Here is a 22,771-nt window from a genome sequence, read left to right as displayed (position 1 = left end):
GTCCCAAGTGAAATGACACCCTGATGCTTCTCAGAGTTACGTCGTGACAAGGTTCTCCTGGGCCGAGTCTCTCTCTCTCTCTCTCTCTCTCTCTCTCTCTCTCTCTCTCTCTCTCTCTCTCTCTCTCTCTCTCTGTGTGTTGTTCTCCGTCCAGTCGGTGCCGATTCGCTTGTCGTCGCTAGAATACAATCGCCGCAACGTTTTCAGCGCGACGCTGCTCTTTATTCTGTGCTGATAATCTGCGCTTGTTAATTGTACAAACGCGATGCCTTTTCACTCTTGAATGTATTATGGGATGGGTCACGTGTTGTTTCTTCGACAGCTCGCCACCTAAGGCCGTGTTTGTGTCGAGGCTCCGCTGCTGGAGCGGCGCTGCTTTTGTGCACCGTCCCGGCGACGCGTGTCTGCGTGGATGGCGGCGCCTGTGTGACCGTCCTGAACTCATACTTACCTGGCAGGGGAGATACCGTGATCAAGAAGGCGGTTCACCCAGGGCGAGGCTCAGCCATTGCACTCCGGCTGTGCTGACCCCTGCGAATTCCCCAAATGTGGGAATCTCGACTGCATAATTTCTGGTAGTGGGGGACTGCGTTCGCGCTCTCCCCTGATCACACGGTCCTAACAGAAACTCTCAAGCGCCGTTGCGTTTACTTCGTGTCTCGTTCGTGTCGTGCTCAGTGTTTTCTTACCATCAATTTATAGATCGTCTCCTTCTCTAGCTTCAATTGCTTTGTCTTTTCTACTCTCGCGTGTTGGTTGCTGCCGCTTTTTTCCACAATCGCGGCGCTACGTTGTCTGCTGTTAAAACGTGACACTTGACTTGTTGCACACATACATGGCAGTAACGTGCGCTGGTGTGAAGCGTGCCGCTGACGGAGGCTTTTCTCTTTTTCACGACTGCTCTGCTGCGTCCTTTGCCGTCTTTGCTCTTTTTTGGCACGGCCCGTCCTAATGGCAAGCTGGCTATGAAAATCCATTGAGCGTTCTGGGAAGTCCTCCTCAATTAGGGTGTGTGTGTGTGTGTGTGTGTGTTTGTTTGTTTTTTGTTTTTTTTTTTGCTCTCCTTGACAACATGATGTCCTTAGACATTTTGCCTGACAGTTTTTGTGCTTTTAACACTATTTTATTTGGCCCGTCTTTCTGTTTCAGACTGAGGAAGGGCCTCCGAAAGCTGATTTTCTCAACCGGCAGTGGGCGATGATCACGACCCTCCAGGAAACCCACGACGTGCTCAGATGTAACCGTAGTTTCAACAGCATACGTTAACGCACCCTCAATAATCTTTCATCATACACTGAGAACGTGCGTGGTTACGTCGTGCCTTCTCCGGAGGGGGATTCTCTGTCATTTACACAAGGTGCCGCTGTAACGTCCCGTCACACGGACTCTTCTCGCACCTCCCGTTTGGCAGACGCTATCGCAGCATCGGGGTTCGATCCACCGCGCGGCAAAATGTTTTTTTCTCACAAGCCACCAGAGTGCTCCACCCCTCCTGCCTCCCAAACACGGACTGAAGTGCACCCTGCTCTTTCCACTTCATCGCTGTCTCGGTGATGCGTTATGGACAACACGTTGATTCTCAGGGATTCTGTCCATGTTAAAGTTCAAGTTTTTTTCCTATTGTTTTCACTCTAACTTTTTATATTTGCCTACTCCATGTTAATATGCCTTCTCTGTGTCCTGTTTTTACTGTATCTGGAGCTTTGCCGTCTTGTCGTTCTGTATGCTGGACTGTATAGAGCTAAGATGACAGTAAAGTTTGCTGTTAGTTTCCCAACAAAAGCCGCCTGTGTCGCTAGAAGTGTCGCGATGTATTGCTTTGTCAGTGCGTTGTCCCAGCACTGGTGCAAATGAACAGAATGCACTCCCATGTTGCCGTAGTTTACGCGCTTTACAAGCAGATCCCGTCCATCGTGTCTTCTCACCTCTACTCGGCATCCCACTGGAAACACTAGCAGCAGTCAAGTGAACCACCTCCACCGCTAACATCTGGATCACTGGAAACAAATGCATAAGCCCCGTCCCCGTCCCCCTTCAGGGTTTTGAAGTTACCAATGAAGTTTAAATGACCAAAGTCCAACAGTTTGAAGAGAAGTGTACAATGTAACAGACATCAATTCAAGACCGGACGCCTTTCGTGAAGCCGTCGTCACCACGTGGACCAACGTTCCCACCCTTTTGTCTGTTGCGCCCAGTTTATTTGTGCATTTTGAACCTCTGTGTACATTCTGGTTGTGATCCTCCACCAGCACAATAAAGCAAATACATGTCATTTTCCATCCGGCCTCAAGACTTGCATTCACTAATCGTGCGATATTTTTCCCGAGAGCTACATTCTTTTGTCCTACAAACACGCTCAATGCAATGAGAGTGTGTCCTCTGCTTTCAACCCATCACCCTTGGTGAGCAGTTGCTAGGAAATAATGACCAGACCTTTATCAGCTCTTTTATAAGCGCAATATAAACACAACGTTTTTCAATATTCTTTGTTGCTGCGCTGATATTTGCTTGTTCTTGGCAGCAGTGGGCAGCCACGAAAGGCGCCCGGGGAGCAGTGTGTGTGTGGACGGCACTCTGATCAAAGGAACCTCAGCGTCACCTTTGATTTGATTTGAGTCTGCATCCTTGCCCACTAGGCCACCACTGCCCCGTTAATAGATCAAAACCCTTTGTAATTATTTAAAGCGTAGCAACTGGCAAGATGGGGACGTCTTGTGGGCCGCCGATGACCGCTGCATTCTCGTACCGGGGATTTTCTCTGAACTAAGCAAAAAAACCTTCAAAGGTCAACCTTTTGGGAGCTTAATGTTCCACGTACAGGGGGAGTTCACACCTAATTCCAGGGGTTCCTTTCATGCTGGGGGTTCTTCTCCCCTAGCTCCACGCTCTGTGCTCTTTCCCTCTATTGTGGCCCACTTTCTTCGAGTTGTTTTTTTGTTTGTTTTTTATGTAACATTGGCGCCATTTTACATACAATATCTCCATGGACCAGTCTGAAGAGCAGCTTCTCCACCAGATGCTGCGTAATGCTGTTCTGTATGTCAGGTAGATCTTTTAACCTTTGACCCAATTGTGCTGATGTATTGCATCGAGCGCCACACGATGGCTCGAGCGCCACACGATGGTAGGCGAGACGTCACTACACGCGGTCGTGGACACTGCAGGGCAAATCGTTGGTCCTTCCCTTAACACCTCTACAACAGCCGCTGTGTCAAGAGGGCACGCAGCATCACAAGACACACCCGGGACATCGAGCGTTTCAGATGCTGCCCTCTGGCAGGAGAGTCAGGGCGCTGAGGTCAAGAACAAACAGAACGAGGCACAGTTTTTACAACCAGGCGATCACCCCCCTCGTCTGCTGCTTCTCCTCGCGGAAGTACAGCACCAGATAAGTTGTGGCGCTATAGAGAAAGAGGCACTGGCATTACATCTGGCTCTTCAATATTTCAAAGTTTACATCGGGTTCCACTACTGTCCACCCATCGTAGGCCTCTGGTGTTTCTCACTAGGATGAAGGACACAATCCAACGCATCCTTACAGCGCTGGTCCTTACGTTTACAGGGGTTCGTGCTCTGGAGATCCACTACAAGAGAGGACTGGACAATGTTTTAGCTGATGCATGATCACGTTCCTGTTCACATTTATGTTATTTATGTATTGGCCTTTTTTTGGTGGACGGGGTGTTACGTCCTTTGGGCCATAGAGTGACGTGGGGGGAGGGGGGGTGTTCTGTGTGTCTCCCTTTTCGGCCAATCAAGCCATCACACAGGAGCACTCAAGGACAACCCCAGTCGCCAGACGGGGCCCATTGTCGTGGAGCGAGTTTGGGTGTTGGAGAGAACTTAGCCAAAAGCCTTTGTTGCGTGTCACAGTGGCCAGTGTTGTTGGTTGTCTTTTTCTTGTGTCAACTGTATAGTCTCTCCTTTTATGGCGTGTTTTCCTGCTGTGGGTTGTACATCTAGGTTTTGGTCGGTTATTCTCTTCTCACTGTAAATAAAAGCACAATATTTCACTTGGGTCTGGTACGTGTGTATTCCCGCCTAACGCATCCCTCTCCTTTGTTGTAAAGTCCCCCAACGAGGATGAGACAATGAGGGACAATTTTTACAACCAGGCAATAGCACTCATTAACTCAAGCATACAGGTACTGTATCTGCTCATTATACTACAATTCATACCTCGTATTCAACTTGTTTTGCACACTCTTGTACATATATATTACAGGTGTGTGCGTGTGTGTGTGTGTGTATATATACACACACATATAGGGTATATATGACATATATATATCTTCATACACACACACACAGTACAGTACAGGCCAAAAGTTTCTCATTCAATGTACTTTTATTTTCATGACCATTTACAGTGGTAGATTCTCACTGAAGGCCTCAAAACTGTGAATGAACACATGTGTAGTTATGTACTTAACAAAAAAAGGTGAACTATCTGAAAACATGTTTTATATTCTAGTTTCTTCAAAATAGCCACCCTTTGCTCTGATTACTGCTTTGCACACTCTTGGCATTCTCTCGATGAGCTTCAAGAGGTCGTCACCTGAAATGGTTTCCCAACAGTCTTGAAGGAGTTCCCAGAGGTGCTGTTGGCCCCTTTGCCTTCTCTTTGCGGTCCAGCTCACCCCAAACCATCTCGATTGGGTTCAGGTCCGGTGACTGTGGAGGCCAGGTATCCACTTTTTGTTAAGTACATAACTCCACATGCGTTCATTCATGGTTTTGATGCATTCAGTGAGAATCTACTAATGTAATGGGAAGGTGTGTTTAAACCTTTGGCCTGTACTGCGTGTGTGTTTGTGTTTGTCTGTGTGCGTGTGCGTGTATCTGTATGTGTGTGTGTGTGTGTGTGTGTATATATATATATATACACACACACACACATACAAATAGAACATGCACTGTGTGTATGTTCTATACTATACTTTCATTGTTGTAATACCTTATCATTTTCTATTTGTCAGTCTTGATGATAAATGCTGTAAATTAATAACACTAAATATGTTTACATTTAAACTTAAACACACACACACACACCTTCACTCGTGCGTGATCCGTGGTGCCCTCTTGAGAATCGATCCGTCCCCGGGGTCCGGGTATGAGGTCACAGTACTGGTAGTCATGGACAAAAATGTATACTACTACAAAATTGCAGACTGGCTTTAATATTCCCTAATATTCCTTCACCAAGCTACACGTTCCAGGGAAATTACAGCTGCTCTCAAACTCGTTTTATATTTTATTCGAATACTTAATGTGACTCAAAGTCAAAGTGAACTTTATTCTCACCATATACAAGTACAGAGAGACGAGTTTGTGAAGCTTCAAGGATTCACACTGTGCAAAAAGACACGATGTGAATAAATGCTTCAATGCAAAAGTCTGTAACGTTTGCTCACGTTGTTGCGCCTTTCAGATTTGATTTTAAATTATGTAAATACTTTAGCGCTGAATCCACACGCTCTAATAGGGGGCACGTCGAATACAAACAACAGCACTTTACGACAATTGTTGACGGCACCGTCGGTCCCCCCCAAAAAATTCGCGCTCCGTTCTGCAGGGGGGCGGGGCTATCTTGCTGGCCTCAGCCAGTCAGGTCTCTTACGTCACCAGCCCCCCCCCCCCGCCTTGTACGGTCTTCAGCGCGCTTTTCCCGTGCTCCGTCAGTTCAGGAGAAGACGGACATTCAAGGTATGTGCTTCCAAATTGAAAAATGAACAAAAACGGATATATGAGCCGAGTCGTTTGTGTCGGCGGACAAGAAAACCTTTAGTCGCGATGTTGTGTGCTTTTGAAGTTAATTCAAATTCAAACGCGCGTTACCTGTCTGTGTTTGGGTGGTAGTTGCCTAGTGGGTAAGACACTTGCCTGTGAACCAAGAAACCCAGGTTCAAATCCCACTTACTGCCATTGTGTCCCTGGGCAAGACACTTAACCTTAAGTTGCTCCGGGGAGACTGTCCCTGTAACTACTGATTGAAAGTCGTTCTTGATAAGGGTGTCTGATAAATGCTGTAAATGTAAATATAAAATGCTAGGCCACTACTGGAGATTAGGCCCGACGGTTTAGTTTCGCAGTACAAGTTTTTCTTTGATTTATTTGTTAGGTAGGTCGCGTTCAGTTCTAGTCGTTAAATTATCACCGTGATTTACAGATGAAATCGGATACTTGATAAACGTAGTCTAGGGTGTCTAGGCGTGATTTTTGCGGGCAGTCGCTGTGTTATTGCCGATCTGTACATTCGGCCCCGCTGACTGCTCGTTGCCCCCCTTCCCCCGTAATGTTAGACCAACAATTACGCCCTTGGTTTGGCTTCATGGGCGTAATTGTTGGTCTAAGTATTACGTGTTCGCTTGTCTGCCCCGGCCGGTCCACGTTGTGCTTTTATGGTGACACTATAGTTTGTTGCGTCGAGTGCCCATTGCGCATGCGCAGACCGGATCCGGCAGAGGGAACGTTACACGTTTCGTTTTGGGTCTTTTTGTGTGATCCAGATCCATATTCTTATTCTAGGGGTTTAAAATGTTCAAATTCTCTGGGTTTCTCTGGGCTGTTGCAAGGTGGGTCGTGTTTAATGTGTGTGTGTGTGTGTGTGTGTGTGTGTGCGTGTGCGTGTGTGTGTAGTTTTTTCTCTTGAACTATGGTGTAGGTTTAGTTTGAAGTAGAGCTGAAAGGTTGCCGGTTCAAATCCGAAGGTGCCACTGACCAAAGTACCATCCCCACACACCGCTTTCATGGCTGCTCACTAAAGTGAAGGGTAGAGGACACGTTTCGTTGTGTGCACCGTGTGCTGTGCTGCAGTATGTCACGTTGACAATCCTTTAATTATTGTTTTGTGCACAAAGTGGACACAAAATTTGTTTTAATGTCTCTCTCTCTCTCTCTCTCTCTCTCTCTCTCTCTCTCTCTCTCTCAATTGTTTCTTATCAAAAGTGACAAACACACATTCCAACATTTTGGAATGTTACGTGATTCTTATGGACATTGTTGTGTGGCGCAATTTTGGATGTTACGTCTCATTTCAATGTTTCTTCAAGGCGTCTCGCACTTGGTCGGATGTGTAATGCAGGATTCTACCTCTAGGTGGAGAAACGAGACTTTTATGGATTAAAAGTGCAAAACGCGCCCTGCACGTTTTGTGTTGTGTGGTATTTTCCGCGGAGTTCTCGAGATTTGCTGTTTTAATTTAGTCGCTTCCTCCCAGCAGCGTTCGGCATCACGTTGAAAGACTTCACCGTTTCTATGTAATGTGATTGGTCGGTGGCCTTATTTAATGTTAATTTTGCCCAGTCTGTGGTTTTAGTAGTGGATTGTCGCAAGGCGCTTGTTCTTTTCATCTTCATGAAGTGGCGAAGTTGGTCACACTAGAACCCGTGCGACGTGTCTCGTCCGTTGTTACAATGGCGCTCAAGTCAGGATCCCTGTTGCTGTGAAGTGTGTGTTCGAGGAAGATGCCCCTGACGCTGAGCGCCGTCGAGCATCGCTTCTCGGCCTTTTGGCTAAGATCAAGTGTAGTATCTGTTCTTATCAGTTTAATATCTGATACGTCCCCTACCCGGGGACCATATATTAAATTGATTTTTGGAACAGGGAGATGGAACAGGGGCTTGCTCCGTCCACTCCACGCATCGACCTGGTATTGCAGTACCTCCAGGAACGGTGCACTCCTCCCTCTTGCGGTCCCAAGTGAAATGACACCCTGATGCTTCTCAGAGTTACGTCGTGACAAGGTTCTCCTGGGCCGAGTCTCTCTCTCTCTCTCTCTCTCTCTCTCTCTCTCTCTCTTTTTGTTGTTCTCCGTCCAGTCGGTGCCGATTCGCTTGTCGTCGCTAGAATACAATCTGCGCTTGTTAATTGTACAAACGCGATGCCTTTTCACTCTTGAATGTATTATGGGATGGGTCACGTGTTGTTTCTTCGACAGCTCGCCACCTAAGTCCGCTGCTGGAGCGGCGCTGCTTTTGTGCACCGTCCCGGCGACGCGTGTCTGCGTGGATGGCGGCGCCTGTGTGACCGTCCTGAACTCATACTTACCTGGCAGGGGAGATACCGTGATCAAGAAGGCGGTTCACCCAGGGCGAGGCTCAGCCATTGCACTCCGGCTGTGCTGACCCCTGCGAATTCCCCAAATGTGGGAATCTCGACTGCATAATTTCTGGTAGTGGGGGACTGCGTTCGCGCTCTCCCCTGATCACACGGTCCTAACAGAAACTCTCAAGCGCCGTTGCGTTTACTTCGTGTCTCGTTCGTGTCGTGCTCAGTGTTTTCTTACCATCAATTTATAGATCGTCTCCTTCTCTAGCTTCAATTGCTTTGTCTTTTCTACTCTCGCGTGTTGGTTGCTGCCGCTTTTTTCCACAATCGCGGCGCTACGTTGTCTGCTGTTAAAACGTGACACTTGACTTGTTGCACACATACATGGCAGTAACGTGCGCTGGTGTGAAGCGTGCCGCTGACGGAGGCTTTTCTCTTTTTCACGACTGCTCTGCTGCGTCCTTTGCCGTCTTTGCTCTTTTTTGGCACGGCCCGTCCTAATGGCAAGCTGGCTATGAAAATCCATTGAGCGTTCTGGGAAGTCCTCCTCAATTAGGGTGTGTGTGTGTGTGTGTGTGTTTGTTTGTTTTTTGTTTTTTTTTTGCTCTCCTTGACAACATGATGTCCTTAGACATTTTGCCTGACAGTTTTTGTGCTTTTAACACTATTTTATTTGGCCCGTCTTTCTGTTTCAGACTGAGGAAGGGCCTCCGAAAGCTGATTTTCTCAACCGGCAGTGGGCGATGATCACGACCCTCCAGGAAACCCACGACGTGCTCAGATGTAACCGTAGTTTCAACAGCATACGTTAACGCACCCTCAATAATCTTTCATCATACACTGAGAACGTGCGTGGTTACGTCGTGCCTTCTCCGGAGGGGGATTCTCTGTCATTTACACAAGGTGCCGCTGTAACGTCCCGTCACACGGACTCTTCTCGCACCTCCCGTTTGGCAGACGCTATCGCAGCATCGGGGTTCGATCCACCGCGCGGCAAAATGTTTTTTTCTCACAAGCCACCAGAGTGCTCCACCCCTCCTGCCTCCCAAACACGGACTGAAGTGCACCCTGCTCTTTCCACTTCATCGCTGTCTCGGTGATGCGTTATGGACAACACGTTGATTCTCAGGGATTCTGTCCATGTTAAAGTTCAAGTTTTTTTCCTATTGTTTTCACTCTAACTTTTTATATTTGCCTACTCCATGTTAATATGCCTTCTCTGTGTCCTGTTTTTACTGTATCTGGAGCTTTGCCGTCTTGTCGTTCTGTATGCTGGACTGTATAGAGCTAAGATGACAGTAAAGTTTGCTGTTAGTTTCCCAACAAAAGCCGCCTGTGTCGCTAGAAGTGTCGCGATGTATTGCTTTGTCAGTGCGTTGTCCCAGCACTGGTGCAAATGAACAGAATGCACTCCCATGTTGCCGTAGTTTACGCGCTTTACAAGCAGATCCCGTCCATCGTGTCTTCTCACCTCTACTCGGCATCCCACTGGAAACACTAGCAGCAGTCAAGTGAACCACCTCCACCGCTAACATCTGGATCACTGGAAACAAATGCATAAGCCCCGTCCCCGTCCCCCTTCAGGGTTTTGAAGTTACCAATGAAGACATCAATTCAAGACCGGACGCCTTTCGTGAAGCCGTCGTCACCACGTGGACCAACGTTCCCACCCTTTTGTCTGTTGCGCCCAGTTTATTTGTGCATTTTGAACCTCTGTGTACATTCTGGTTGTGATCCTCCGCCAGCACAATAAAGCAAATACATGTCATTTTCCATCCGGCCTCAAGACTTGCATTCACTAATCGTGCGATATTTATCCCGAGAGCTACATTCTTTTGTCCTACAAACCCGCTCAATGCAATGAGAGTGTGTCCTCTGCTTTCAACCCATCACCCTTGGTGAGCAGTTGCTAGGAAATAATGACCAGACCTTTATCAGCTCTTTTATAAGCGCAATATAAACACAACGTTTTTCAATATTCTTTGTTGCTGCGCTGATATTTGCTTGTTCTTGGCAGCAGTGGGCAGCCACGAAAGGCGCCCGGGGAGCAGTGTGTGTGTGGACGGCACTCTGATCAAAGGAACCTCAGCGTCACCTTTGATTTGATTTGAGTCTGCATCCTTGCCCACTAGGCCACCACTGCCCCGTTAATAGATCAAAACCCTTTGTAATTATTTAAAGCGTAGCAACTGGCAAGATGGGGACGTCTTGTGGGCCGCCGATGACCGCTGCATTCTCGTACCGGGGATTTTCTCTGAACTAAGCAAAAAAACCTTCAAAGGTCAACCTTTTGGGAGCTTAATGTTCCACGTACAGGGGGAGTTCACACCTAATTCCAGGGGTTCCTTTCATGCTGGGGGTTCTTCTCCCCTAGCTCCACGCTCTGTGCTCTTTCCCTCTATTGTGGCCCACTTTCTTCGAGTTGTTTTTTTGTTTGTTTTTTATGTAACATTGGCGCCATTTTACATACAATATCTCCATGGACCAGTCTGAAGAGCAGCTTCTCCACCAGATGCTGCGTAATGCTGTTCTGTATGTCAGGTAGATATTTTAACCTTTGACCCAATTGTGCTGATGTATTGCATCGAGCGCCACACGATGGCTCGAGCGCCACACGATGGCAGGCGAGACGTCACTACACGCGGTCGTGGACACTGCAGGGCAAATCATTGGTCCTTCCCTTAACACCTCTACAACAGCCGCTGTGTCAAGAGGGCACGCAGCATCACAAGACACACCCGGGACATCGAGCGTTTCAGATGCTGCCCTCTGGCAGGAGAGTCAGGGCGCTGAGGTCAAGAACAAACAGAACGAGGCACAGTTTTTACAACCAGGCGATCACCCCCCTCGTCTGCTGCTTCTCCTCGCGGAAGTACAGCACCAGATAAGTTATGGCGCTATAGAGAAAGAGGCACTGGCATTACATCTGGCTCTTCAATATTTCAAAGTTTACATCGGGTTCCACTACTGTCCACCCATCGTAGGCCTCTGGCGTTTCTCACTAGGATGAAGGACACAATCCAACGCATCCTTACAGCGCTGGTCCTTACGTTTACAGGGGTTCGTGCTCTGGAGATCCACTACAAGAGAGGACTGGACAATGTTTTAGCTGATGCATGATCACGTTCCTGTTCACATTTATGTTATTTATGTATTGGCCTTTTTTTGGTGGACGGGGTGTTACGTCCTTTGGGCCATAGAGTGACGTGGGGGGAGGGGGGGTGTTCTGTGTGTCTCCCTTTTCGGCCAATCAAGCCATCACACAGGAGCACTCAAGGACAACCCCAGTCGCCAGACGGGGCCCATTGTCGTGGAGCGAGTTTGGGTGTTGGAGAGAACTTAGCCAAAAGCCTTTGTTGCGTGTCACAGTGGCCAGTGTTGTTGGTTGTCTTTTTCTTGTGTCAACTGTATAGTCTCTCCTTTTATGGCGTGTTTTCCTGCTGTGGGTTGTACATCTAGGTTTTGGTCGGTTATTCTCTTCTCACTGTAAATAAAAGCACAATATTTCACTTGGGTCTGGTACGTGTGTATTCCCGCCTAACGCATCCCTCTCCTTTGTTGTAAAGTCCCCCAACGAGGATGAGACAATGAGGGACAATTTTTACAACCAGGCAATAGCACTCATTAACTCAAGCATACAGGTACTGTATCTGCTCATTATACTACAATTCATACCTCGTATTCAACTTGTTTTGCACACTCTTGTACATATATATTACAGGTGTGTGCGTGTGTGTGTGTGTATATATACACACACATATAGGGTATATATGACATATATATATCTTCATACACACACACACAGTACAGTACAGGCCAAAAGTTTCTCATTCAATGTACTTTTATTTTCATGACCATTTACAGTGGAAGATTCTCACTGAAGGCCTCAAAACTGTGAATGAACACATGTGTAGTTATGTACTTAACAAAAAAAGATGAACTATCTGAAAACATGTTTTATATTCTAGTTTCTTCAAAATAGCCACCCTTTGCTCTGATTACTGCTTTGCACACTCTTGGCATTCTCTCGATGAGCTTCAAGAGGTCGTCACCTGAAATGGTTTCCCAACAGTCTTGAAGGAGTCCCCAGAGGTGCTGTTGGCCCCTTTGCCTTCTCTTTGCGGTCCAGCTCACCCCAAACCATCTCGATTGGGTTCAGGTCCGGTGACTGTGGAGGCCAGGTATCCACTTTTTGTTAAGTACATAACTCCACATGCGTTCATTCATGGTTTTGATGCATTCAGTGAGAATCTACTAATGTAATGGGAAGGTGTGTTTAAACCTTTGGCCTGTACTGCGTGTGTGTTTGTGTTTGTCTGTGTGCGTGTGCGTGTATCTGTATGTGTGTGTGTGTGTGTGTGTGTGTATATATATATATATACACACACACACACATACAAATAGAACATGCACTGTGTGTATGTTCTATACTATACTTTCATTGTTGTAATACCTTATCATTTTCTATTTGTCAGTCTTGATGATAAATGCTGTAAATTAATAACACTAAATATGTTTACATTTAAACTTAAACACACACACACACACCTTCACTCGTGCGTGATCCGTGGTGCCCTCTTGAGAATCGATCCGTCCCCGGGGTCCGGGTATGAGGTCACAGTACTGGTAGTCATGGACAAAAATGTATACTACTACAAAATTGCAGACTGGCTTTAATATTCCCTAATATTCCTTCACCAAGCTACACGTTCCAGGGAAATTACAGCTGCTCTCAAACTCGTTTTATATTTTATTCGAATACTTAATGTGACTCAAAGTCAAAGTGAACTTTATTCTCACCATATACAAGTACAGAGAGACGAGTTTGTGAAGCTTCAAGGATTCACACTGTGCAAAAAGACACGATGTGAATAAATGCTTCAATGCAAAAGTCTGTAACGTTTGCTCACGTTGTTGCGCCTTTCAGATTTGATTTTAAATTATGTAAATACTTTAGCGCTGAATCCACACGCTCTAATAGGGGGCACGTCGAATACAAACAACAGCACTTTACGACAATTGTTGACGGCACCGTCGGTCCCCCCCAAAAAATTCGCGCTCCGTTCTGCAGGGGGGCGGGGCTATCTTGCTGGCCTCAGCCAGTCAGGTCTCTTACGTCACCAGCCCCCCCCCCCCCCGCCTTGTACGGTCTTCAGCGCGCTTTTCCCGTGCTCCGTCAGTTCAGGAGAAGACGGACATTCAAGGTATGTGCTTCCAAATTGAAAAATGAACAAAAACGGATATATGAGCCGAGTAGTTTGTGTCGGCGGACAAGAAAACCTTTAGTCGCGATGTTGTGTGCTTTTGAAGTTAATTCAAATTCAAACGCGCGTTACCTGTCTGTGTTTGGGTGGTAGTTGCCTAGTGGGTAAGACACTTGCCTGTGAACCAAGAAACCCAGGTTCAAATCCCACTTACTGCCATTGTGTCCCTGGGCAAGACACTTAACCTTAAGTTGCTCCGGGGAGACTGTCCCTGTAACTACTGATTGAAAGTCGCTCTTGATAAGGGTGTCTGATAAATGCTGTAAATGTAAATATAAAATGCTAGGCCACTACTGGAGATTAGGCCCGACGGTTTAGTTTCGCAGTACAAGTTTTTCTTTGATTTATTTGTTAGGTAGGTCGCGTTCAGTTCTAGTCGTTAAATTATCACCGTGATTTACAGATGAAATCGGATACTTGATAAACGTAGTCTAGGGTGTCTAGGCGTGATTTTTGCGGGCAGTCGCTGTGTTATTGCCGATCTGTACATTCGGCCCCGCTGACTGCTCGTTGCCCCCCTTCCCCCGTAATGTTAGACCAACAATTACGCCCTTGGTTTGGCTTCATGGGCGTAATTGTTGGTCTAAGTATTACGTGTTCGCTTGTCTGCCCCGGCCGGTCCACGTTGTGCTTTTATGGTGACACTATAGTTTGTTGCGTCGAGTGCCCATTGCGCATGCGCAGACCGGATCCGGCAGAGGGAACGTTACACGTTTCGTTTTGGGTCTTTTTGTGTGATCCAGATCCATATTCTTATTCTAGGGGTTTAAAATGTTCAAATTCTCTGGGTTTCTCTGGGCTGTTGCAAGGTGGGTCGTGTTTAATGTGTGTGTGTGTGTGTGTGTGTGTGTGTGTGCGTGTGCGTGTGTGTGTAGTTTTTTCTCTTGAACTATGGTGTAGGTTTAGTTTGAAGTAGAGCTGAAAGGTTGCCGGTTCAAATCCGAAGGTGCCACTGACCAAAGTACCATCCCCACACACCGCTTTCATGGCTGCTCACTAAAGTGAAGGGTAGAGGACACGTTTCGTTGTGTGCACCGTGTGCTGTGCTGCAGTATGTCACGTTGACAATCCTTTAATTATTGTTTTGTGCACAAATTGGACACAAAATTTGTTTTAATGTCTCTCTCTCTCTCTCTCTCTCTCTCTCTCTCTCAATTGTTTCTTATCAAAAGTGACAAACACACATTCCAACATTTTGGAATGTTACGTGATTCTTATGGACATTGTTGTGTGGCGCAATTTTGGATGTTACGTCTCATTTCAATGTTTCTTCAAGGCGTCTCGCACTTGGTCGGATGTGTAATGCAGGATTCTACCTCTAGGTGGAGAAACGAGACTTTTATGGATTAAAAGTGCAAAACGCGCCCTGCACGTTTTGTGTTGTGTGGTATTTTCCGCGGAGTTCTCGAGATTTGCTGTTTTAATTTAGTCGCTTCCTCCCAGCAGCGTTCGGCATCACGTTGAAAGACTTCACCGTTTCTATGTAATGTGATTGGTCGGTGGCCTTATTTAATGTTAATTTTGCCCAGTCTGTGGTTTTAGTAGTGGATTGTCGCAAGGCGCTTGTTCTTTTCATCTTCATGAAGTGGCGAAGTTGGTCACACTAGAACCCGTGCGACGTGTCTCGTCCGTTGTTACAATGGCGCTCAAGTCAGGATCCCTGTTGCTGTGAAGTGTGTGTTCGAGGAAGATGCCCCTGACGCTGAGCGCCGTCGAGCATCGCTTCTCGGCCTTTTGGCTAAGATCAAGTGTAGTATCTGTTCTTATCAGTTTAATATCTGATACGTCCCCTACCCGGGGACCATATATTAAATTGATTTTTGGAACAGGGAGATGGAACAGGGGCTTGCTCCGTCCACTCCACGCATCGACCTGGTATTGCAGTACCTCCAGGAACGGTGCACTCCTCCCTCTTGCGGTCCCAAGTGAAATGACACCCTGATGCTTCTCAGAGTTACGTCGTGACAAGGTTCTCCTGGGCCGAGTCTCTCTCTCTCTCTCTCTCTCTCTCTCTCTCTCTCTTTTTGTTGTTCTCCGTCCAGTCGGTGCCGATTCGCTTGTCGTCGCTAGAATACAATCTGCGCTTGTTAATTGTACAAACGCGATGCCTTTTCACTCTTGAATGTATTATGGGATGGGTCACGTGTTGTTTCTTCGACAGCTCGCCACCTAAGTCCGCTGCTGGAGCGGCGCTGCTTTTGTGCACCGTCCCGGCGACGCGTGTCTGCGTGGATGGCGGCGCCTGTGTGACCGTCCTGAACTCATACTTACCTGGCAGGGGAGATACCGTGATCAAGAAGGCGGTTCACCCAGGGCGAGGCTCAGCCATTGCACTCCGGCTGTGCTGACCCCTGCGAATTCCCCAAATGTGGGAATCTCGACTGCATAATTTCTGGTAGTGGGGGACTGCGTTCGCGCTCTCCCCTGATCACACGGTCCTAACAGAAACTCTCAAGCGCCGTTGCGTTTACTTCGTGTCTCGTTCGTGTCGTGCTCAGTGTTTTCTTACCATCAATTTATAGATCGTCTCCTTCTCTAGCTTCAATTGCTTTGTCTTTTCTACTCTCGCGTGTTGGTTGCTGCCGCTTTTTTCCACAATCGCGGCGCTACGTTGTCTGCTGTTAAAACGTGACACTTGACTTGTTGCACACATACATGGCAGTAACGTGCGCTGGTGTGAAGCGTGCCGCTGACGGAGGCTTTTCTCTTTTTCACGACTGCTCTGCTGCGTCCTTTGCCGTCTTTGCTCTTTTTTGGCACGGCCCGTCCTAATGGCAAGCTGGCTATGAAAATCCATTGAGCGTTCTGGGAAGTCCTCCTCAATTAGGGTGTGTGTGTGTGTGTGTGTGTTTGTTTGTTTTTTGTTTTTTTTTTTGCTCTCCTTGACAACATGATGTCCTTAGACATTTTGCCTGACAGTTTTTGTGCTTTTAACACTATTTTATTTGGCCCGTCTTTCTGTTTCAGACTGAGGAAGGGCCTCCGAAAGCTGATTTTCTCAACCGGCAGTGGGCGATGATCACGACCCTCCAGGAAACCCACGACGTGCTCAGATGTAACCGTAGTTTCAACAGCATACGTTAACGCACCCTCAATAATCTTTCATCATACACTGAGAACGTGCGTGGTTACGTCGTGCCTTCTCCGGAGGGGGATTCTCTGTCATTTACACAAGGTGCCGCTGTAACGTCCCGTCACACGGACTCTTCTCGCACCTCCCGTTTGGCAGACGCTATCGCAGCATCGGGGTTCGATCCACCGCGCGGCAAAATGTTTTTTTCTCACAAGCCACCAGAGTGCTCCACCCCTCCTGCCTCCCAAACACGGACTGAAGTGCACCCTGCTCTTTCCACTTCATCGCTGTCTCGGTGATGCGTTATGGACAACACGTTGATTCTCAGGGATTCTGTCCATGTTAAAGTTCAAGTTTTTTTCCTATTGTTTTCACTCTAACTTTTTATATTTGCCTACTCCATGTTAATATGCCTTCTCTGTGTCCTGTTTTTACTGTATCTGGAGCTTTGCCGTCTTGTCGTTCTGTATGCTGGACTGTATAGAGCTAAGATGACAGTAAAGTTTGCTGTTAGTTTCCCAACAAAAGCCGCCTGTGTCGCTAGAAGTGTCGCGATGTATTGCTTTGTCAGTGCGTTGTCCCAGCACTGGTGCAAATGAACAGAATGCACTCCCATGTTGCCGTAGTTTACGCGCTTTACAAGCAGATCCCGTCCATCGTGTCTTCTCACCTCTACTCGGCATCCCACTGGAAACACTAGCAGCAGTCAAGTGAACCACCTCCACCGCTAACATCTGGATCACTGGAAACAAATGCATAAGCCCCGTCCCCGTCCCCCTTCAGGGTTTTGAAGTTACCAATGAAGACATCAATTCAAGACCGGACGCCTTTCGTGAAGCCGTCGTCACCACGTGGACCAACGTTCCCACCCTTTTGTCTGTTGCGCCCAGTTTATTTGTGCATTTTGAACCTCTGTGTACATTCTGGTTGTGATCCTCCGCCAGCACAATAAAGCAAATACATGTCATTTTCCATCCGGCCTCAAGACTTGCATTCACTAATCGTGCGATATTTATCCCGAGAGCTACATTCTTTTGTCCTACAAACCCGCTCAATGCAATGAGAGTGTGTCCTCTGCTTTCAACCCATCACCCTTGGTGAGCAGTTGCTAGGAAATAATGACCAGACCTTTATCAGCTCTTTTATAAGCGCAATATAAACACAACGTTTTTCAATATTCTTTGTTGCTGCGCTGATATTTGCTTGTTCTTGGCAGCAGTGGGCAGCCACGAAAGGCGCCCGGGGAGCAGTGTGTGTGTGGACGGCACTCTGATCAAAGGAACCTCAGCGTCACCTTTGATTTGATTTGAGTCTGCATCCTTGCCCACTAGGCCACCACTGCCCCGTTAATAGATCAAAACCCTTTGTAATTATTTAAAGCGTAGCAACTGGCAAGATGGGGACGTCTTGTGGGCCGCCGATGACCGCTGCATTCTCGTACCGGGGATTTTCTCTGAACTAAGCAAAAAAACCTTCAAAGGTCAACCTTTTGGGAGCTTAATGTTCCACGTACAGGGGGAGTTCACACCTAATTCCAGGGGTTCCTTTCATGCTGGGGGTTCTTCTCCCCTAGCTCCACGCTCTGTGCTCTTTCCCTCTATTGTGGCCCACTTTCTTCGAGTTGTTTTTTTGTTTGTTTTTTATGTAACATTGGCGCCATTTTACATACAATATCTCCATGGACCAGTCTGAAGAGCAGCTTCTCCACCAGATGCTGCGTAATGCTGTTCTGTATGTCAGGTAGATATTTTAACCTTTGACCCAATTGTGCTGATGTATTGCATCGAGCGCCACACGATGGCTCGAGCGCCACACGATGGCAGGCGAGACGTCACTACACGCGGTCGTGGACACTGCAGGGCAAATCATTGGTCCTTCCCTTAACACCTCTACAACAGCCGCTGTGTCAAGAGGGCACGCAGCATCACAAGACACACCCGGGACATCGAGCGTTTCAGATGCTGCCCTCTGGCAGGAGAGTCAGGGCGCTGAGGTCAAGAACAAACAGAACGAGGCACAGTTTTTACAACCAGGCGATCACCCCCCTCGTCTGCTGCTTCTCCTCGCGGAAGTACAGCACCAGATAAGTTATGGCGCTATAGAGAAAGAGGCACTGGCATTACATCTGGCTCTTCAATATTTCAAAGTTTACATCGGGTTCCACTACTGTCCACCCATCGTAGGCCTCTGGCGTTTCTCACTAGGATGAAGGACACAATCCAACGCATCCTTACAGCGCTGGTCCTTACGTTTACAGGGGTTCGTGCTCTGGAGATCCACTACAAGAGAGGACTGGACAATGTTTTAGCTGATGCATGATCACGTTCCTGTTCACATTTATGTTATTTATGTATTGGCCTTTTTTTGGTGGACGGGGTGTTACGTCCTTTGGGCCATAGAGTGACGTGGGGGGAGGGGGGGTGTTCTGTGTGTCTCCCTTTTCGGCCAATCAAGCCATCACACAGGAGCACTCAAGGACAACCCCAGTCGCCAGACGGGGCCCATTGTCGTGGAGCGAGTTTGGGTGTTGGAGAGAACTTAGCCAAAAGCCTTTGTTGCGTGTCACAGTGGCCAGTGTTGTTGGTTGTCTTTTTCTTGTGTCAACTGTATAGTCTCTCCTTTTATGGCGTGTTTTCCTGCTGTGGGTTGTACATCTAGGTTTTGGTCGGTTATTCTCTTCTCACTGTAAATAAAAGCACAATATTTCACTTGGGTCTGGTACGTGTGTATTCCCGCCTAACGCATCCCTCTCCTTTGTTGTAAAGTCCCCCAACGAGGATGAGACAATGAGGGACAATTTTTACAACCAGGCAATAGCACTCATTAACTCAAGCATACAGGTACTGTATCTGCTCATTATACTACAATTCATACCTCGTATTCAACTTGTTTTGCACACTCTTGTACATATATATTACAGGTGTGTGCGTGTGTGTGTGTGTGTATATATACACACACATATAGGGTATATATGACATATATATATCTTCATACACACACACACAGTACAGTACAGGCCAAAAGTTTCTCATTCAATGTACTTTTATTTTCATGACCATTTACAGTGGTAGATTCTCACTGAAGGCCTCAAAACTGTGAATGAACACATGTGTAGTTATGTACTTAACAAAAAAAGGTGAACTATCTGAAAACATGTTTTATATTCTAGTTTCTTCAAAATAGCCACCCTTTGCTCTGATTACTGCTTTGCACACTCTTGGCATTCTCTCGATGAGCTTCAAGAGGTCGTCACCTGAAATGGTTTCCCAACAGTCTTGAAGGAGTCCCCAGAGGTGCTGTTGGCCCCTTTGCCTTCTCTTTGCGGTCCAGCTCACCCCAAACCATCTCGATTGGGTTCAGGTCCGGTGACTGTGGAGGCCAGGTATCCACTTTTTGTTAAGTACATAACTCCACATGCGTTCATTCATGGTTTTGATGCATTCAGTGAGAATCTACTAATGTAATGGGAAGGTGTGTTTAAACCTTTGGCCTGTACTGCGTGTGTGTTTGTGTTTGTCTGTGTGCGTGTATCTGTATGTGTGTGTGTGTGTGTGTGTGTGTGTGTGTATATATATATATATACACACACACACATACAAATAGAACATGCACTGTGTGTATGTTCTATACTATACTTTCATTGTTGTAATACCTTATCATTTTCTATTTGTCAGTCTTGATGATAAATGCTGTAAATTAATAACACTAAATATGTTTACATTTAAACTTAAACACACACACACACACCTTCACTCGTGCGTGATCCGTGGTGCCCTCTTGAGAATCGATCCGTCCCCGGGGTCCGGGTATGAGGTCACAGTACTGGTAGTCATGGACAAAAATGTATACTACTACAAAATTGCAGACTGGCTTTAATATTCCCTAATATTCCTTCACCAAGCTACACGTTCCAGGGAAATTACAGCTGCTCTCAAACTCGTTTTATATTTTATTCGAATACTTAATGTGACTCAAAGTCAAAGTGAACTTTATTCTCACCATATACAAGTACAGAGAGACGAGTTTGTGAAGCTTCAAGGATTCACACTGTGCAAAAAGACACGATGTGAATAAATGCTTCAATGCAAAAGTCTGTAACGTTTGCTCACGTTGTTGCGCCTTTCAGATTTGATTTTAAATTATGTAAATACTTTAGCGCTGAATCCACACGCTCTAATAGGGGGCACGTCGAATACAAACAACAGCACTTTACGACAATTGTTGACGGCACCGTCGGTCCCCCCCAAAAAATTCGCGCTCCGTTCTGCAGGGGGGCGGGGCTATCTTGCTGGCCTCAGCCAGTCAGGTCTCTTACGTCACCAGCCCCCCCCCCCCCCGCCTTGTACGGTCTTCAGCGCGCTTTTCCCGTGCTCCGTCAGTTCAGGAGAAGACGGACATTCAAGGTATGTGCTTCCAAATTGAAAAATGAACAAAAACGGATATATGAGCCGAGTAGTTTGTGTCGGCGGACAAGAAAACCTTTAGTCGCGATGTTGTGTGCTTTTGAAGTTAATTCAAATTCAAACGCGCGTTACCTGTCTGTGTTTGGGTGGTAGTTGCCTAGTGGGTAAGACACTTGCCTGTGAACCAAGAAACCCAGGTTCAAATCCCACTTACTGCCATTGTGTCCCTGGGCAAGACACTTAACCTTAAGTTGCTCCGGGGAGACTGTCCCTGTAACTACTGATTGAAAGTCGCTCTTGATAAGGGTGTCTGATAAATGCTGTAAATGTAAATATAAAATGCTAGGCCACTACTGGAGATTAGGCCCGACGGTTTAGTTTCGCAGTACAAGTTTTTCTTTGATTTATTTGTTAGGTAGGTCGCGTTCAGTTCTAGTCGTTAAATTATCACCGTGATTTACAGATGAAATCGGATACTTGATAAACGTAGTCTAGGGTGTCTAGGCGTGATTTTTGCGGGCAGTCGCTGTGTTATTGCCGATCTGTACATTCGGCCCCGCTGACTGCTCGTTGCCCCCCTTCCCCCGTAATGTTAGACCAACAATTACGCCCTTGGTTTGGCTTCATGGGCGACTTCGGACCGGAGTTTCCTGGCCCTTCCTCAAAAGTATTACGTGTTCGCTTGTCTGCCCCGGCCGGTCCACGTTGTGCTTTTATGGCGACACTATAGTTTGTTGCGTCGAGTGCCCATTGCGCATGCGCAGACCGGATCCGGCAGAGGGAACGTTACACGTTTCGTTTTGGGTCTTTTTGTGTGATCCAGATCCATATTCTTATTCTAGGGGTTTAAAATGTTCAAATTCTCTGGGTTTCTCTGGGCTTTTGCAAGGTGGGTCGTGTTTAATGTGTGTGTGCGCGTGTGTGTCTGTGTAGTTTTTTTCCCTTGAACTATGGTGTAGGTTTAGTTTGAAGTAGAGCTGAAAGGTTGCCGGTTCAAATCCGAAGGTGCCACTGACCAAAGTACCATCCCCACACACCGCTTTCATGGCTGCTCACTAAAGTGAAGGGTAGAGGACACGTTTCGTTGTGTGCACCGTGTGCTGTGCTGCAGTATGTCACGTTGACAATCCTTTAATTATTGTTTTGTGCACAAATTGGACACAAAATTTGTTTTAATGTCTCTCTCTCTCTCTCTCTCTCTCTCTCTCTCTCTCTCTCTCTCTCAATTGTTTCTTATCAAAAGTGACAAACACACATTCCAACATTTTGGAATGTTACGTGATTCTTATGGACATTGTTGTGTGGCGCAATTTTGGATGTTACGTCTCATTTCAATGTTTCTTCAAGGCGTCTCGCACTTGGTCGGATGTGTAATGCAGGATTCTACCTCTAGGTGGAGAAACGAGACTTTTATGGATTAAAAGTGCAAAACGCGCCCTGCACGTTTTGTGTTGTGTGGTATTTTCCGCGGAGTTCTCGAGATTTGCTGTTTTAATTTAGTCGCTTCCTCCCAGCAGCGTTCGGCATCACGTTGAAAGACTTCACCGTTTCTATGTAATGTGATTGGTCGGTGGCCTTATTTAATGTTAATTTTGCCCAGTCTGTGGTTTTAGTAGTGGATTGTCGCAAGGCGCTTGTTCTTTTCATCTTCATGAAGTGGCGAAGTTGGTCACACTAGAACCCGTGCGACGTGTCTCGTCCGTTGTTACAATGGCGCTCAAGTCAGGATCCCTGTTGCTGTGAAGTGTGTGTTCGAGGAAGATGCCCCTGACGCTGAGCGCCGTCGAGCATCGCTTCTCGGCCTTTTGGCTAAGATCAAGTGTAGTATCTGTTCTTATCAGTTTAATATCTGATACGTCCCCTACCCGGGGACCATATATTAAATTGATTTTTGGAACAGGGAGATGGAACAGGGGCTTGCTCCGTCCACTCCACGCATCGACCTGGTATTGCAGTACCTCCAGGAACGGTGCACTCCTCCC

At 46.9% G+C, this 22,771-nt stretch overlaps 3 long non-coding RNA genes and 6 other non-coding genes across 11 annotated transcripts; all 9 read left to right on the top strand.

The window, feature by feature from the left end:
• The first annotated feature begins 120 nt into the window (after positions 1-120).
• On the top strand, positions 121-2,277 carry LOC114780288 (uncharacterized). Its single transcript, XR_003747111.1, has 2 exons — positions 121-1,008; positions 1,150-2,277. It is a non-coding gene; the product is annotated as an uncharacterized LOC114780288 (long non-coding RNA).
• Positions 444-607, top strand: LOC114780297 (U1 spliceosomal RNA). Its single transcript, XR_003747120.1, has one exon. It is a non-coding gene; the product is annotated as a U1 spliceosomal RNA (small nuclear RNA).
• Positions 2,278-5,600: 3,323 nt separating the features above from the next.
• Positions 5,601-9,824, top strand: LOC114780289 (uncharacterized). Of its 2 annotated transcripts, none has more exons than XR_003747112.1 (2): positions 5,601-5,706; positions 8,745-9,824. It is a non-coding gene; the product is annotated as an uncharacterized LOC114780289 (long non-coding RNA). The 2 variants fall into 2 exon arrangements; XR_003747113.1 differs by lacking the exon at positions 5,601-5,706 and adding an exon at positions 7,831-8,606.
• Positions 7,495-7,685, top strand: LOC114780292 (U2 spliceosomal RNA). The gene has a single exon (XR_003747117.1). It is a non-coding gene; the product is annotated as a U2 spliceosomal RNA (small nuclear RNA).
• On the top strand, positions 8,042-8,205 carry LOC114780295 (U1 spliceosomal RNA). Its single transcript, XR_003747119.1, has one exon. It is a non-coding gene; the product is annotated as a U1 spliceosomal RNA (small nuclear RNA).
• A 3,354-nt stretch (positions 9,825-13,178) lies between the features above and the next one.
• On the top strand, positions 13,179-17,360 carry LOC114780290 (uncharacterized). 2 transcript variants are annotated; one of them, XR_003747114.1, is made up of 2 exons: positions 13,179-13,253; positions 16,281-17,360. It is a non-coding gene; the product is annotated as an uncharacterized LOC114780290 (long non-coding RNA). The 2 variants fall into 2 exon arrangements; XR_003747115.1 differs by lacking the exon at positions 13,179-13,253 and adding an exon at positions 15,366-16,141.
• Positions 15,032-15,222, top strand: LOC114780299 (U2 spliceosomal RNA). The gene has a single exon (XR_003747122.1). It is a non-coding gene; the product is annotated as a U2 spliceosomal RNA (small nuclear RNA).
• Positions 15,577-15,740, top strand: LOC114780291 (U1 spliceosomal RNA). The gene has a single exon (XR_003747116.1). It is a non-coding gene; the product is annotated as a U1 spliceosomal RNA (small nuclear RNA).
• Positions 17,361-22,578: 5,218 nt separating the features above from the next.
• On the top strand, positions 22,579-22,769 carry LOC114780298 (U2 spliceosomal RNA). Its single transcript, XR_003747121.1, has one exon. It is a non-coding gene; the product is annotated as a U2 spliceosomal RNA (small nuclear RNA).
• Positions 22,770-22,771: the final 2 nt, after the last annotated feature.

This window comes from Denticeps clupeoides, unplaced genomic scaffold (genome assembly GCF_900700375.1).
Source record: "Denticeps clupeoides unplaced genomic scaffold, fDenClu1.1, whole genome shotgun sequence".
In the NCBI taxonomy this organism is placed as follows: Eukaryota; Metazoa; Chordata; class Actinopteri; order Clupeiformes; family Denticipitidae; genus Denticeps; species Denticeps clupeoides.
The sequence above is the reverse complement of the archived record's forward strand: the minus strand, read 5'-3'. Positions and strand labels throughout refer to the sequence as shown.